Genomic DNA, 15,498 nt, shown 5'->3' on the forward strand with positions numbered 1-15,498 from the left:
GGACAGAGATAGAGACAGCCAGCGAGAGAGGGAACACAAGCAGGGGGAGTGGGAGAGGAAGAAGCAGGCTGTCCAGCGGAGCAGGGACCCCCATGTGGGGCTCGATCCCAGGACCCTGGGATCACACCCTGGGCCGAAGGCAGATGCTTAATGACGGAGCCACCCAGGCGCCCCAGAATGGATCCCTTTTTTCCTTCATCCCCATCCTTTGGGGACAATTTTGCAAACGTTTTTACGCACTCTTCTACTGGTATCTACTTTCTGCCCACACCGGCCCTACCCATGGCATGGCCATAGCGTGACCTTAAGAAACGGGTATCTAGCCTAGACTGCCTCTCACAAAGATCATCTGCCTCAGTTTCCCCCCTCTATAAGGATGTGGATAATAACCCTGATTTTGTATGTGCATATGGAGACCGCCATTTCTACATTGGCTTTGAATTCCTTAGAAGATGTTAGGCTCTGGCTTATTTTTTAATTTCTTATTACACTTGTCACTTCAGAAGAGGGGTAGCAGTGACAAGAACAATAAAGGCTAGGGGTGAGCTTGTAAGGAAAATGATACCAATTACCACACATCCAGATCATAGCTCCGAAAAAGTAGCTGAGGACAGGAATTAAGATGATGAAGCTTTTTAAGTCTTGTAAGTACAACTCTTTGAAACCCACTATCCTTCAAACACATCGTAATGATCTTGCCATCATGACTTCAAACGGTCTTAATGAAACCCACAGAGAAAGGCATGCACAGCTTCTCAGTGGTAAGGGGAAGAGATTCGTTTAGAAAATTAATAGAAGTGGACAAGTCATTACACGCAGCCGTCCTGTTGCTACAATAAATTGTTACATTGTTGTAGGCTTTTATAAAATTAGATACCGCAGTAGCAAGAAAAAAAAATGAAACCCCTGTCTCATTTATCGGAAGGATCAGTAGAAACTGAAATAACTCCATCCTGAGAGAGGATTAAATTCTAACCTTTCCAAAAAAATGTCATTGAAATGAAAAAGCCCATCTACCATGGTGCTTCGTGCTGGGGCTTGAGCCTGCCTGGGAGATGTGGACGGTGATAGGCACCCTGCTTGCCCATTCCTGCAGTTCCTAACGAGATGATGTCTTCCTTATCCACCTGCCCGCCTCACATCCAGGCTGGATGACAGCTAATAGCCCGCAGCTCAGAGCAGGGAGCAGCCTGGCTGGTTTGAACTAGTTTAAAATGACACATGTAGCTTCCTTATCACACATTTTGATAGGTTCACAGCTCCCCTTACAGATCAGATACCCGGGGAAAAATATCTTTGGGATAATTTTCAATGCTCGGCTCCCTCCTTAAGGAGCCTATCAACCATCTTGATCTAATTAAATTGCAAAGAAAACGTCGATTCCAATGGCCTCCCATTACCCCGAGGTAACACCCGCTCGGCGGGATTTGGTTTACACGTTGGTCTTGTCTGGAGTGGAGGAATTGTATCTTCTGAAATTCTCTGATAACTGGTATGCCTTCTTTTTGCTCAAAAGAGCCTTTGCTTGGGCACCTGCCTTTCACATGCTTTGCGTGCACATGGACTTGATGACCGGGCCCACGAAACAGCCCGGAGAACATGCAAAGGACCCCTTCATTAGTGAGGGTCTTCTCTCATTAAGCATCCGGAAGCCTACCGCATCGCCATTGCTCTCTGGGTGAGAAAGTGCAGCAGAAGAGACCCAAATCCAGAACGATAGCCACCAAAGAGCTGGTGCCCTTCTGGGAAGATCAGCTGGAAGGAAGCTTCGAAACGTCTCAGGGAGGTCTCCCATTTTGTGAATGAGAAAGAGGTCTTGCGATTGCCTTCTCAGATTGCACCCCTCCCCCACCTGGGCCCTGTGGGGGCTTCCCGTTCTCTCGCCACTCACCATGGCGTGCTTTCTCACCAGCTTAGGCCCATCCGTGACAGGCCCATCCCAGCTTCGAGGAGAGCTGTGGCCTGGCCAACAGCCTGCAGCAGCATGGCAGCCCAGGGAGAGAGGCAGCAATGCCACGTGGAGCCCAGAGCCACTGACCCCACCAACCCCTGCCCAAATTGCAGAATCCTGGCCAAACAAAGGGAGGTTTTAAGTCACTTTGTTTTCAGGTGGTTTGCTGCACAGCAATGGATAACGGACCACTCTCTGAAATGATCTTGTTCATACACTTGCCTTCCTCCCCTTTTCCCCACCACCCCGTCATTAGGACATAAGTTCCACGAACTTATCCATGTTCATCCCGGGATGGCCAGCACTCAGCACAGTGCCCGGCCCCCAATATATACTCAGTAAGTATTAACTGTATGAACAAATGAATGAGAGAAGTCATACATGTTTTGACCAGTTAGGCCTCAAAACCCAGTGTCCTGCTGCAAATCTTCATCCTGTTCCATTACCTGCAGACACTACCAGGATGTGAATTTCCCTGTCATATATCATCCCCTTCGGTCTTTCGCAGGGATTTAAGTCCTAGAGTCAGCCCGATTTACTCAAGTATATGTCTTTAATGCCTAAGGAAACATGCTCAAGCCTAAACATATCTCTAACTAACCACTCACGGATTGATTCCTTATAGCACCAGAGTGATCACAGTTGACGTTTATTGAGCACATCTCAGAGTCAAGCACTGTGTGCAGCCCTTAATATGCATCAACGCATTTAATCCGTTTCACAACCCTATGAGATGGGTACCATTACTTTTACAGACCGAGACACGGAGATAGGGAGAGAGCCAGTAACTGGCCCAAGGTCATTCAGCTAAGTGATCGGTAAAGCCAGGGGCCGGGGGAGACCAGTGTGCCCGGCAGAGAATGGGAAAAGGATCCTTCCTCCTGCCTTGGAGGCTGAGCAGGCCCTCTGCTGGTTTTATCAGCCCTGAGCATGGTTACCCCTCTCTCCCTGGTCTTGCTCCTTAAAGACTTGTGACCAGGCTGGGGGATGCTGCTGTTGTGGGTCTTCTAGCAAGGGGACAGCCTCTCATCAAAGGCTGGGAAGGTAATAGAGCAAATAACTCATCTTCCTCTTTTTCTTTTTTTAAGATTTATTTATTTATTTGAGAGAGAGAGAGATCAAGCAGAGAGAGAGAGAGGGAGAGGGAAAGAAGCAGACTCCCCACTGACTGAGCATGGAGCCCGGCATGGAGCTGAAGCTCATGACCCGGAGATCATGACCGGAGCCGAAATAAAGAGTTGGGCGCTTAACCGACTGAGCCACCTGGGCACCCCTTGCTCATTTCTTCTGAAGCCAAAAGTTTCCGGCAGAAATCCAGCCCGACTATTGAGGCATGGTTGCCTTTGGGCAGAAGCTGGTGTCTGGGTGGAGGGGGAAAGGTCTCCAATTCCACACAGAGAAACTTAGGAAATCTGAGGTCGAGGTCCAGCCCCAATGAGACTGACCTGGCTGTCCTCCATGGGGCACAGCCTACTGTCAACCACCTTCAGTCCCGAGTGGCACAGCTAGCAGGTGGCCAGCATGAGCTGGGTGCGGTGCAGAGCAAGACGTTCCCTCACACTGTTGGAAAAGTAGAACGCAAGAATAGTCAGTGGCCAGAGGAAAGGGCGCTAGAGTTTCCTTGGAGCCTGGATGACTTTATTTCCAAAGTGAGTCTTAAAAGGCTACGGGCTCCCACACTCAGAAGCAAAGAAAACTCTATTTTTTTTTGTCTTATATTCTGTATTCCTGCAAAAAACCCACCTATAGGGCACTGGCTAAGACAACCCTTCGTAGGAGCCCCATGGCCTTTGGGGCTTAGCATCTTCAAACAGAGGCGAAATACACAGCTGTCTGGTCTGGTACAAGCAGGCAGATTTTCTGTTTCACGGGCTCGTTCGTGCCAATCTGGGCTCCTTTTTTCTACCCCCCGCCCCCCCGCCAGCCACTGCCCGAGAGCCCACATTCTCTCTCTGTGGCCAGCTTCCTGGGGTTGGTAGGAATTACATGCCTGGATGGAGAATGGGTTAGGGGAGAAATGCTTTCCCTGGGGCTTCGGGTCAGAGCCAGATACCGGCGATGAAGGGAAGACAAATGCCTTGATATGCTCTGAGGCAGAGAAATAGCACCAGGTCAAGAATGAGTCAGCTCCGGTGCCTGCCACTCGAGGGCAGAGTGCAGGAGAGCAGGCTCTGCAGACCGACTGCTCCCAGAGGCGCTGGGACCACGGCCCACTCAGGTGGCTTCCTATGGGTCCTGAGAACACTTGCCCTCCCGGATGAATGTGAGTAGATCTCCAGTGGAGCTGAGAACCGTGGGTGCACCAGACTCAGGTTCTCTTAAAAAATGGTTCCAGGGATGCCTGGGTGGCTCAGTCAGTTAGACGTCGGTCTTCGCCTCAGGTCGTGATCTCGGGGTCCTGGGATCCAGCCCTGCGTCCCTGGGGCTCCCTGCTCAGTGGGGAGCCTGGTTTTCGCTCTCCCTCTACCCCTTCCTCCAATAGTGCTCCTTCTCCCCCTCTCTCAAGTAGATAAATAAATCTTTAAAAAGATTTATTAGGGGCACCTGGGTGGCTCAGTCGTTAAGCATCTGCCTTCGGCTCAGGGCGTGATCCTGGCGTTCTGGAATCGAGCCCCACATCAGGTTCCTCCGCTGGGAGCCTGCTTCTCCCTCTCCCACTCCCCCTGCTTGTGTTCCCTCTCTCGCTGGCTGTCTCTCTGTCAAATAAATAAATAAAATCTTTAAAAAATAAATAAAATAAAAAGATGTATTAAAAAATTAGATTATAAATTAACATAAAATCATAAAAAATTATAAATTAAAAAAATAGATTATTATAAAAATAAATCTTAAAAAAAAAAGCTTCCCTATCCTCGGTGTTTTAAAGCACAAACAAAAGGAAACAGTGATGATCCTTGTTTATTCCCCTGGTGAAATTTATAAACACACCGTCTGGAACCATTAAGTTCTAGCATGTGCTCCAGAAGACAGCCAGCCTTCTTTATCGCCTCTAGGTTAAGCTTAGAAAGTTGCAAAGGTTTTGAAAGTTTTTACCGGTTTGAAAAGTGAAAGGAGGCTTTTGACCCAAACTTGCTATTTTGAGCTCAGCAGAGAGCTTCCATCCTTGGGCTCCAGAAATCACGGGAACTGGGCTGAGGTCCTGGCTGCCACTGCCCGGCCTGGTGACCCAGGCACGTTTCTTAGCCTGCAGGCTCCTTTTCTATCAAACACCAACCCTCGTGCTGATGATATGGACGACCGCCCCCAGAGCCTGCGTGGAGATCCCACCCAGCCTTTGTTGTTAACTATTATCGGTTCTGAATGTATTAGGTTGCAGGCGACAGTAGGCTCAGAGCAAAGGACAGTCACACTCACCAAGTTCCCTGGAGTGCACTTAAAATTTCACCTTTGAGGTTGGCATGACTGTGAACCTTTTATTCAAGAGGAAACTGAAGTTCAGACAGCACGGAGGGGCAGCCCAAGGCCACAGTGCAAGCGAGGGACTGTGGGGGTGTGGAAAATCAATGCCTTTTGATTGCCAGCCCACAAGACAGTGTCCCTGTTGGGGCAGATCTGCCAGGGAGGAGTGACAGTGTGGGGGGCACAGAGGGCAGGAAACTCAAGGATATATTTCCAATCCTCCAAGTCATTCTTTTTAAGTAAAAATGAGTAAATTACTAATATTGTTATTATCTTCAAATTTTAATGAAAGGAACTCTAGTATGGCTATAACTTACAGACAAATTTCAGCAAAGTATTTCTCTCTCCTTTTTTTTTTAAAATAAAATTTTTTTTAAGTATTCTCTCTCCTTAAGAATGGGTATCCAGACTACCTATTGTCCCTCTTTTTAAAAATAGAACTTCTGGTTTTTAGCTGGGCACATGGCTACTTGGAATAGAAACCAGATCTCCCTGATTGGGTTGCAACCAGATATAGTGAAGCTATAAATCAACTTCTGGCCAGTAGGATGTTAGAGGAAATGTAGTGTGCAGTTTTCCCCCTTTTCCTGCTGATTGGTAGGTTAATGTGATGGCTGGAGCTTAAGCAACTATTTTGGACCATGAGGTACAAGCTAAAGCTGGCAGAGAAGCAAGATAGAAAAAGCCAAGATCATGGGGCTACCATCTCAACCTAAATTGCCTATCTATAGACCTTTATAGGAGAGAAAAATAAACTCTCTCATATAAGCCCATATTACTCTGGGTTTTCTATCACAGCCAAATCTAATCCTGCCCATCTTACCATTTATTCCCCACAGAACCATCTCCAACCACTTATGACCCCTTTCCCCCTATGCAGTTGGTGATCTCTCTTTCTGACTTTATTTTTAAAATCTCTCTCATTGATTCCATGCCTTTATTTCAAGATGTCAAACTTTGGAAACAGTATATAAATACCAATAAACACACGGTTTTAGTATAATTACATAACCTGAGTGCACCACAGAAAACTCTAACAGGGATTTTTGTGTCCCTAAAAGAAAGTAGCATTGAAAATACTTCAATGAACAGGAAAGTGGAGTCCATTTACTATGACCCTTGGGTTCAAGAGCTCAAGCCCTCTTAGCTCAGAGGTTTCCATGGCCTTCCAGAATAAGCGAATAGACTAGAGCCTATGAAGAATAACTACTATGTCACCAACCAGAACCAAATGACCTTAGCCAAGAAGTTTGGACACTTGATGGATTCAGGGCTTATGCTCTAAAGACCCTTGACGAGTTGAACGGGAAATCTTGATATTTGTCACATTTCTTAGGACACTTTTAAACTTCCATCTCACTTTTATATACCTTGCAGACAACACTCTTTTTTGCTACCACCTGAGAATAAGATTTTACTGGTGGGATCAAAACCTGCAACTTCCTCCCAGTCTCACCCTTCCTGAGACCTCTCAAAAAACAACGACGTATCCAAATATACCTGCAAAAGATTTAGAACTATCAGCATTTCCCCTGTGTTTTTGAATTACTGAAAGATTTTCTGTACTTCTGAAAGTGCACACACACATCGAGGGCATTTTTATGTTAGCAAACCATCTTACCCCTCCTCCTATCCCCAACGCCCCCCCCCAAAAAAAACAAAACCCACACTGACCTCACTGGCTCATTCACAGGGACAGGCTGCTTGGCCCTCACCCTGACGTACGCCTAGAGTTTTCCTCTTAGGTATTGCCAAGGAGGTGTTTGCCAATTTCCAAAATGCAACCCTGACAGGAATTACCGAAAGACGATCGGCAAGGTAAAGTAAATAAAAAACAAAATGCAGGAGCTTAAAATATTCCAAGTGCCACGACCATCTATCATGAGCTGACTTTCCTTGGAAGAAAAAAGCATGTAAGTAGTCCCCACAGTCTCTCCATTACTTCAAATATCCGTGTGTGTTGTGTGTGCGCGCATGCATGCCTGATGCTGTTTTTGTTTGGTTGATGTCAATTTGAACAAATGCTTTAAGAAAAAACTTCCCTGGGGAGCTGTGGCAAGTTCCACCTTAGACTCAAAATTCATTGAGAATTCAGTCCTTAAGCTCACACGTACTCATCTGGGGTCTGTGCCTCTGCCCCAGAGCCTGACGATGACAAGGCCAATGAAGGGCAAGAAAACAAGGCCTAGAGAGAAAGGCCTAAGGTGTGCTGGATTGATGGGGACTGCAGAAGACAGAGTGAATCAAGTCTTCAAAACAACCAGCAGGAGACAGAGCCTCCTAGAAACAAAGTCCTTGTCTGTTCTCCATCTTGGGAGAAGATGTTCCCAATAAAAGACTCGGAGTGAAGAATGAAAGATGAAGGTACAACCAAGGCATAATTTCCTCATCGGCAGAACCACTGTCCGGGGACAGGCCCCTGGGAAAGGCAGCCCTCGCCCATTCTCTGCACATCTTTCAAAGGACAGAGGTCACTCACCTGGCCACAGAGCTGGAGGGTCACGTGAGACATCTCTGCTTGTGGTGTGACAACGGAAAACCAGGTCACCTCCCAGCCCAAGATTTCACGTCCCACCTCTCCTCAGGGCACGCAGCTTCTTCTCAAGGTGACATTCGTGAAGTTTCTGAAAGCATGGGGGGCAGGTGTTGAATGAGCAGGACGCATCATGGACGGTCTGTGAAGTCCCAGCTTTCCCCGAACCCCGAACTTTCTAACTGGGAGCCGGTGCCTCTGTTGACAGCTAGCACCACAGCGAGGCGGCCCTTGCCCGAAAATATTTGTTTTAATGGAAAATAAACACTGTGAGGTAGACTCAAGCAAATGTGCTCTATTGAGGGAAAATACTCCTTTTATTCCAATACGTCTCTGAAAATGGTCACTTGGAAAACTTGCAAGTAAACCCCAAGAGAGGCAGGGTGGTTTCAGGGCCTCGTGAAGGGTAACTTCTTCCCTCTTTGTTCCAGTTATGACTACGGTTTGGGTTCTGAGCGTCGACGCGCAGCTACGGCAGACGCTCTTACGAATGCATAAAAGCGAGGAAATTCAAAGTTATGAATCCCATTGCCACAGTAACGCACACACATCACACAGTCTGTTTGTAACGTGCACTACCGAACGTCGTGTTAACTTTTACGGTCTCTATTACATATGTGTGATGTGAAAATGTTATAGCGGGAGAGGGAGTCATAATTCTGAATTTTCTGATAGTTATGACTTTCAAGTGAGTGTAAAATGGCTACTCTTTTCTCCCCCTTGGTTTTTCTTGCTTTCTGGCTGAGTCTGCTTTTCGTCGTATCTTGGGTTCTCAGAACTTTTCTGGCAGATTCTTTATTTCATCACCGAGATCGATTATTTACTTGTGTCCGAAAAATATTTATTAAGTGCCTATTATGGGAAGAGGAGCTGCAGGGGATTCAGAAGTAGCTAAATCACCTTTGTGCTCTTGATTTTCATCACGGCACACAGTAGGGCCGTGACAGACACACGAAGGGTAGGGAGAGAGTATTTCCTGATAACACTTTAGACTTCACGGAGGGTGAGGAAGAGGAAGGGATCAAAACTGACGTCAGGATTAACCTCTCCAGCACAGCAATGTGCTAAGTAGCTTATGGACATTATATTTTATCAGCTTTACGGGGCTTTACAGACCAGCTCAGGGTCGTGGGCTCGAGCCCTACGTTGGGCTCCCTGCTCAGGGCAGAGCCTGCTTGAGATTCTTTCTCTTCCTTTCCCTCTGCCCTTCCTTCTCCTGTTCTCTGTCTCTAAGATAAATAAATAAATCTTTTAAAAAAAATTTCAGGAAACCCAAAGTATGAAGAAGAAGAAAAAATGCATGCATGACTCTGGTACGCAGAAACTACCATTCTGAATATTTTAGTGTCTTTTCCTCAAGAGTTTTTTTTCCCCCTGAATGGGAGCTTTTGTTTATTGTTTATTTTACAAGTGTTGTTCTTTTACATGAATGTGTTCATGACTTTTTTTTTTTTTTTTGAGAGAGAGAGAGAGAGAGCATGTGTGAGCAGGGCAGGAGGGGCAGAGGGAGAGGGAGAGAGAGTCTTAGGCAGGCTCCACGCCCAGCACGGAGCCCAGCACGGGGCTCTATCTCACAAACGTGAAGTCATGACCTGAGCCCAAATCAAGCTGGACACTTGAACCGACTGAGCCACCCAGGCGCCCTTCATGACTTTCTTTTTTAATTTATCATAAACTGTTCCAGGTGGGGGAGAGCACAACAGGTGAGTGGGAGGTGAGTAGAAAGGTGTGTGTGGGGAGGGGGTGGATGCAGCAAAGACAGGTCAAGGGCGTCCAGCATGCCACAGAGCTTGGCGGAAGCTTCCGAGAGCCAGGAGGGTACCAACCAGGGGCTCCCCGATGCTTGGTCTCAGGGTTGGACTCTGTTCCATATGACACATACATGCACAATCTTTAGCATGTGGATGGAGCTAAGAAAGGTTAAATACTCTTGCATGGGGAGAGGCTGAGAGGGGTACAACAGCAACTGTGCCCTAGGTCTGTTATTCAGGCAGCAGCTCTAGGTGGGATGATAGAGGGCATGTAGGGTTCCTCTTACAACATCCACTGGGGGGGATGGCAATCAGAAGGAAGGCAGGCGCAGAATACGAAAAAGGAAGAATATGGATGAGTGAAACATGGACGTTCTCCATGGAGTTGTGCAAGTATTGTGATCCCAGACTCCAAAAGCAGGAGACGAGCAAAAGCTTTGGGTTGTAAGGGCTGAAAGTAAAACTGAACTGTTTCCTGTTTGGTTTTTAGATTCTCCTTTGAGACCAATTTCAGGTAAGAAAAAAAACCTCCATTACCATCCTAAGACAAATTTGCATTATATTTCATTAATTTTGCACATTCTTTTTTTTTTTTTTAAAGATTTTATTTATTTATTTATTTGACAGAGATAGAGATAGCCAGCGAGAGAGGGAACACAAGCAGGGGGAGTGGGAGAGGACGAAGCAGGCTCATAGCGGAGGAGCCTGATGTGGGGCTCGATCCCACAACGCCGGGATCACTCCCTGAGCCGAAGGCAGACTCTCAACCGCTGTGCCACCCAGGCGCCCCTAATTTTGCACATTCTTATCACTTCTAATGCATGGGAGAGGGTATCTACAGGACCACATCTTGGCAGAGAATTCTCCGCTTTCTCCCGAAAGCTGGGCAGGCGATCCCGCCACACGGAGGCTGGACTTTGCAAGTGGTGGGTGTGAAAGCAGGCCGGACTGCGTGCCGGGAAGAAGTGGCTGCAAATGTCCCCAGGTGGCTCATGTCACTGGTGTTATAATTATTTGTCTCCAGGTCTCACTCCTCTAGTGAATTTCTCAGGCACAAACTGTGTATCGTTTGTATGCTAAGCAACTGGCAGCGCGGCAAACAAAGTGAGCACTTGATAAATGGTTCTTGAACGAAGCCATCAACTGCAAGAAATTGCGTGTGTGCACGTGTGTGTAATCACAGGTACGTGTGCATGTGTGTGTCTGTATATGGTGGTCTATCTGTGGATCCACGTACACGTGTATATATATTCCTGCGTATGTATACTCCCCTATTACGGTGTACCTGCCCTCGTCTGGCTGCACTACCCCCTTCCTGACCTAAGCAGCTTAAGAAAGAGATCTTGCTTATTCATCAGTGCCCTATTCTGCTGAACAGGAAGGCCTTGCTTTGTGCAAGTGTTCTGCAAGAAATTCCCTGCAAATCAGAATTTTCTACACTGAATCCAATTCTAAATGTAACGAAGGAGTCATGTATCCCTCACATCTAGTTTTGCGAAGTGCACTTAATAGAAATGCACATCAGCAATATTAAATGTGCCTGTTTTCAAATCCAAGTTTGATACACCAGGTCTGCTTGAATTTGGGGCATGCCTACCCCCTTCCGTTTCACGTTGCTCATCTCCCAGGGCAGTTGGAACAGGGACTTCCCTTGCTCACTTGTGCAGGGCCAGAGTGGCTCAGACGAACATAGTAAAGGATCCATGTGGGGCTGTCCTCAACCCTCAAATACTGGGGTTCGTAGGAGGCGTAATAAGAATGGGCATATTGTCCTGATCATGGTTAGCACAGACGTTTTACAAAGTAACGTAATAGTTCAGCTTCTGCTCCGTTAAACGTGCCAATAACACACAACATCGAAGCGGATATTAGTACAGAGGAAAGAAGTGAGCCACTCGGAAGGACTGACAAGGGGGTGTGCTAACCTTGCTTTAATGGCAGGGTCTCTGGGTTAGGAATGGCACATGTGTTTTTCTCCAGAGAGAGAAGAAAAGGGAGAGTTTGGCTGTGGCCTCGGCTGTCCTCACAGGGCCTTCCCACCTGCTTCTCCTGTCACGTGTCACCCACACGTCCAGTGGAGTTGGAAAATTGCTTGGGGGGGGGGAGTGAATTCGTTTGCCAGGGCTCTCATCACAAGATGCCACGGATTGGGTGGCTCAAACAACAGAAATTTATTTTCTCGCAGCCTCGGAGTTTGGGAGTCCGACATCGAAGTGCTGGCTGGTTTGGTTTCTTCCGAGGCTTCTCTCCTTGGCTTGGAGATGGCCGTCTTCTTGCTGGGTCTTCACATGGTCATTTTCCTGTGCCCACATACTTCTGCGGTCTTTGTGGTCCCTCCTCTTCTTAAAAGGACACCGGTCAGAGTGGACTAGCCTCACCCTAACGGCCTTCCTTTCCCTTCCCTCCTCAAAGATCCTATCTCCAAATGCAGTCACACGCTAAGGGGCTTGGGATGATGACGTCAGCATATGAGTTCATAGGAGGACCCATTTCAGCCCATCACGGGAGAGCATCACACCGCATCCTATCCAACTTCCAGAGCGTGTGAGGACCAGGAGACAGAAATAGCCTCCTGCCAGTCCCTTCTTCCCCCCGAACAACAAACCCAACATAGCGGTCAAAGAGGATCCCCGCTCTTTGCAAAGTCCTCACCCCAGGAGCAGCGCTGGGAGCCCGAAACCTGTCTCTAAGATACGGAGTGTCCACCCAGGGAGAAAAGCAGCTCCCCTCACCCATGTAATTCATTCTCCATGCTGAAGCTCTTCCCTGGTGTAGATTCCCACTGCCTTCTCCCCCCCTACCCCCCCATCTCTGGCACAGTCAAAAGCAGGTTGATGCTGACAAGCGATTATGCAGACCCATGAATTCATAATTCAAAATAAACCCATCAAAACATTTGCTCTTACTTTTAACCCCATTGTGCCCCGAGTGGAAATGTTAGCACACAGCCGCAGAAGAGATAAATATGGCAGACAAAAGTTTTCCCACAGCCTTTAGCCCCTTAAACATTCTAATCCCATTGAAGATACTTACGCCTGGCCAAACACTGCCACTGGGGGCTGGGCTCCCGCAGGCGGCCCCCTCGCAGCGCCCGCTGCCTTTGTAGAGACCAGCTGCCCGTTGCTATGGCGATGTGGTTACGGAAGGGCAAGGCAGGGCACCTCACCCAAGTGCTTTTTTAACCAAACCACATGCTTATTAAAAGAAAGGAGAAAGTTTCCATTAAAATATCTGGGCTGATTACATTTGGAAACTTAATAACATGTGTTGACTCAAATAACTCCCATTGAACTGAACCCCAGCAGGACTTAAGAGTTCACCGGGGGAACAAATATCTCTGATGAAACTTGGCATCTTAACCCTGTTTAACATTTTAATTAAGAAGGGAAAATTCGGTGTCATTTGCTTTTCTGCGGTCTCCAGGAGCGGCAGGGGACATGCTTGAGAATTCCTCCAAGAGGGCAGGCGGAAAGAAATACATTAGCTAATTAGGGATGATGCAAACATCTCTATACACGGTATATATGTCACCGCTTGCTTGCCTGCCCGCCTTTTCTGCTGCCCTTCTCCTACCGGACAGATTCCTTAGAAGAAGGTGCATGAGTGTACCTTCTATTTCTTTTTAATATTGTTAATTGAGAATTAAATTATTGCTGGAGTCTTTGACTCCAGGCAGCTAGAGAAAAGCCTGGGACAGGGGCATGCATCTATGGCCCCACTCTTGGGAAATGCCCAGAATCTGGTAACTTCAGAAAACTCTCCCAGCCCTCATTTCATAAACATCAAAACTCATCTTTTTTATGAGCATTTCCTTTTTCTGGCCAGGAAGGCACCCTAGGGAAAGTTGCTTTTTAGGATGGCCCAGTTAAGTAGAAAATATTATCTTCCCTGTTTTGCAAATGAGCTTGTGAAAGGGAGTTTAAAACAGAGGCCAGGGAAAAATCTGCAGCCAGCTGTGGGGACAGTGGTCATCTCTACTTCCCGGCTACTAGTTCGTCCCAGTCCTGAGGAAAGAAGTCAATTGGAACAAGAAATAGTAGGAAAATCAGTTTCGCCAGAGGATATATAGAGATTTTCAGTGTGTTTCCAACTCAAAGAGGAGACAGAGACTTTTCCCTCTGTTTTAGTTTGTGCGGCTTTGCTCTGAAACACTGAGTCAAACCCACGCCCTGAGTTTTTGTTTATTTTAAGCTCGTTCCTCCTTTCGACGTCTCTTAATATTAAGGCAACCTGGTCCTGTTTCGCTGAGAGTTTCCTTCCTGGGAACTCTCCCTGCCCTGCTTGGCCTGCTGTCTCCCGCGGGTCCCAGGGAAAGCAATACACCCCAACCCCCTCCATCTTGGGGCCCCAGAGGGATGGGGAGCAACTGAACTATGTGTTAATTGCGTTAAGGCGCTTTCTCTAATGAAATAGTGGCTTTCTCCATAGCAACGGTGATTAAAAGATGCAGAATGGCGGGTCCTCCAGGGCCCATCCGTCTGGGAAGTGATTGCCACTTTACAGAACAATTCAGTCCAGATAGAAGTTTATTGTGTACATTTCGCCTAAGCTGACTGCTCAGGTCACACTTCCCAAAGCCGCTTTCTCTCCCTCTGAGCGCTATTTTCAGGCTGACTTGGGGGAGGGAGCGGCGGGATATTTGCTGCCTGGCGGGGGGAGAGAGGGCGGTGGTAGATGGGGTCTGTTTGGAGCTGGGGGTGGGGGAGAGAGAGATGAGACCTGCTCTCTGCGATCAAGGATGGAGGAGAAAAAACCCAAAGCTTGCAGCTTGAATGAACTGCCATTCTAAAGAAGCCCCATGCTTCATTAAGCATCTTTCAAAATGCTCACTGAGGTGCCCAGAGGGGGTAAGGTAAATTTCCCTTCCCTTTCGTGCACCTTTCTAAAGCACAGGGCATTCCTACTTCATACACTGTAGGGTAAGTGATTTCCCAAGTTGGAGGGAGGGGAAATCAACATTATCTGGACTAAAACCTGCAGAACAGGGTAAGATAATGGTCCTAACAGATTGGAGGATCCCAAAATGGGCAGGAGGGAGGCGTCCTTCCCGCGCTGCTCTCTCCTGCTTCTTTCGTACCCAGGTTCCAGGTCTCCTCTTGCAGATAAACCAGGAACGTGCCAGGGGACACGGCTCATACACAGACCACGCCTCTGATGCGCACAGGAGGGAAGGCAGAGGCCACCCTTCAGAGACAATGAACCAAAACTTGCCAGGAGGCACTCCCAGTAGGTAAAGCACAGTTTGGAATATGAAAAGAAAGTAAATATAATCGTGATTTAAAAATCCAGACTCAAGCCTGAACGTATCCCAGAATATGTTCTCAACTTATAATGGGATCAGATTTAAATGCATCCAATTTAAGAGCGTAGGCTCTGGAGTCCAGGCCTGGGGGAGATTCCTGGCTCTGCCCGCTCAGCTGCCTGAGCTCGGCTAAATTCCTGAATCCTCAGGTTTCTCCGTTTGAGAAACAGAGATGAGAATTAAAGGAGAGAATGTTGTAGAACACTGACTTCCTGCCATGCACCAACTGCCCGAAAATTATAATGAATAATGAAAAGAGTCATTTTCATTATGCAAAGTAATGCTCTATTACGTTTGTATAGCACTCTATGACTCACAAAGTGCTTCTGCTTATCTTCCCTCTTATAATCTTCCTAACGACCCCGGGCTGTTCCGATAAGCCCTGGTTGTGCCTCCCTGGAGTGAGATCAAAGCCCTGTACCAGGCACTGCCAGGTCAAGCAGAAAAGGCCAGTTGCTGGGGACAAAACAAACCCAGAAATCCAAACTTCAGAATCTAACCCTGGGAACTGGAAATGCTCTAGGCTGTGGGATCCAGGGGTGAACAAGGGCAGGACAGTCCT

Source organism: Ailuropoda melanoleuca, chromosome 6 (genome assembly GCF_002007445.2).
Source record: "Ailuropoda melanoleuca isolate Jingjing chromosome 6, ASM200744v2, whole genome shotgun sequence".
NCBI lineage: Eukaryota > Metazoa > Chordata > Mammalia > Carnivora > Ursidae > Ailuropoda > Ailuropoda melanoleuca.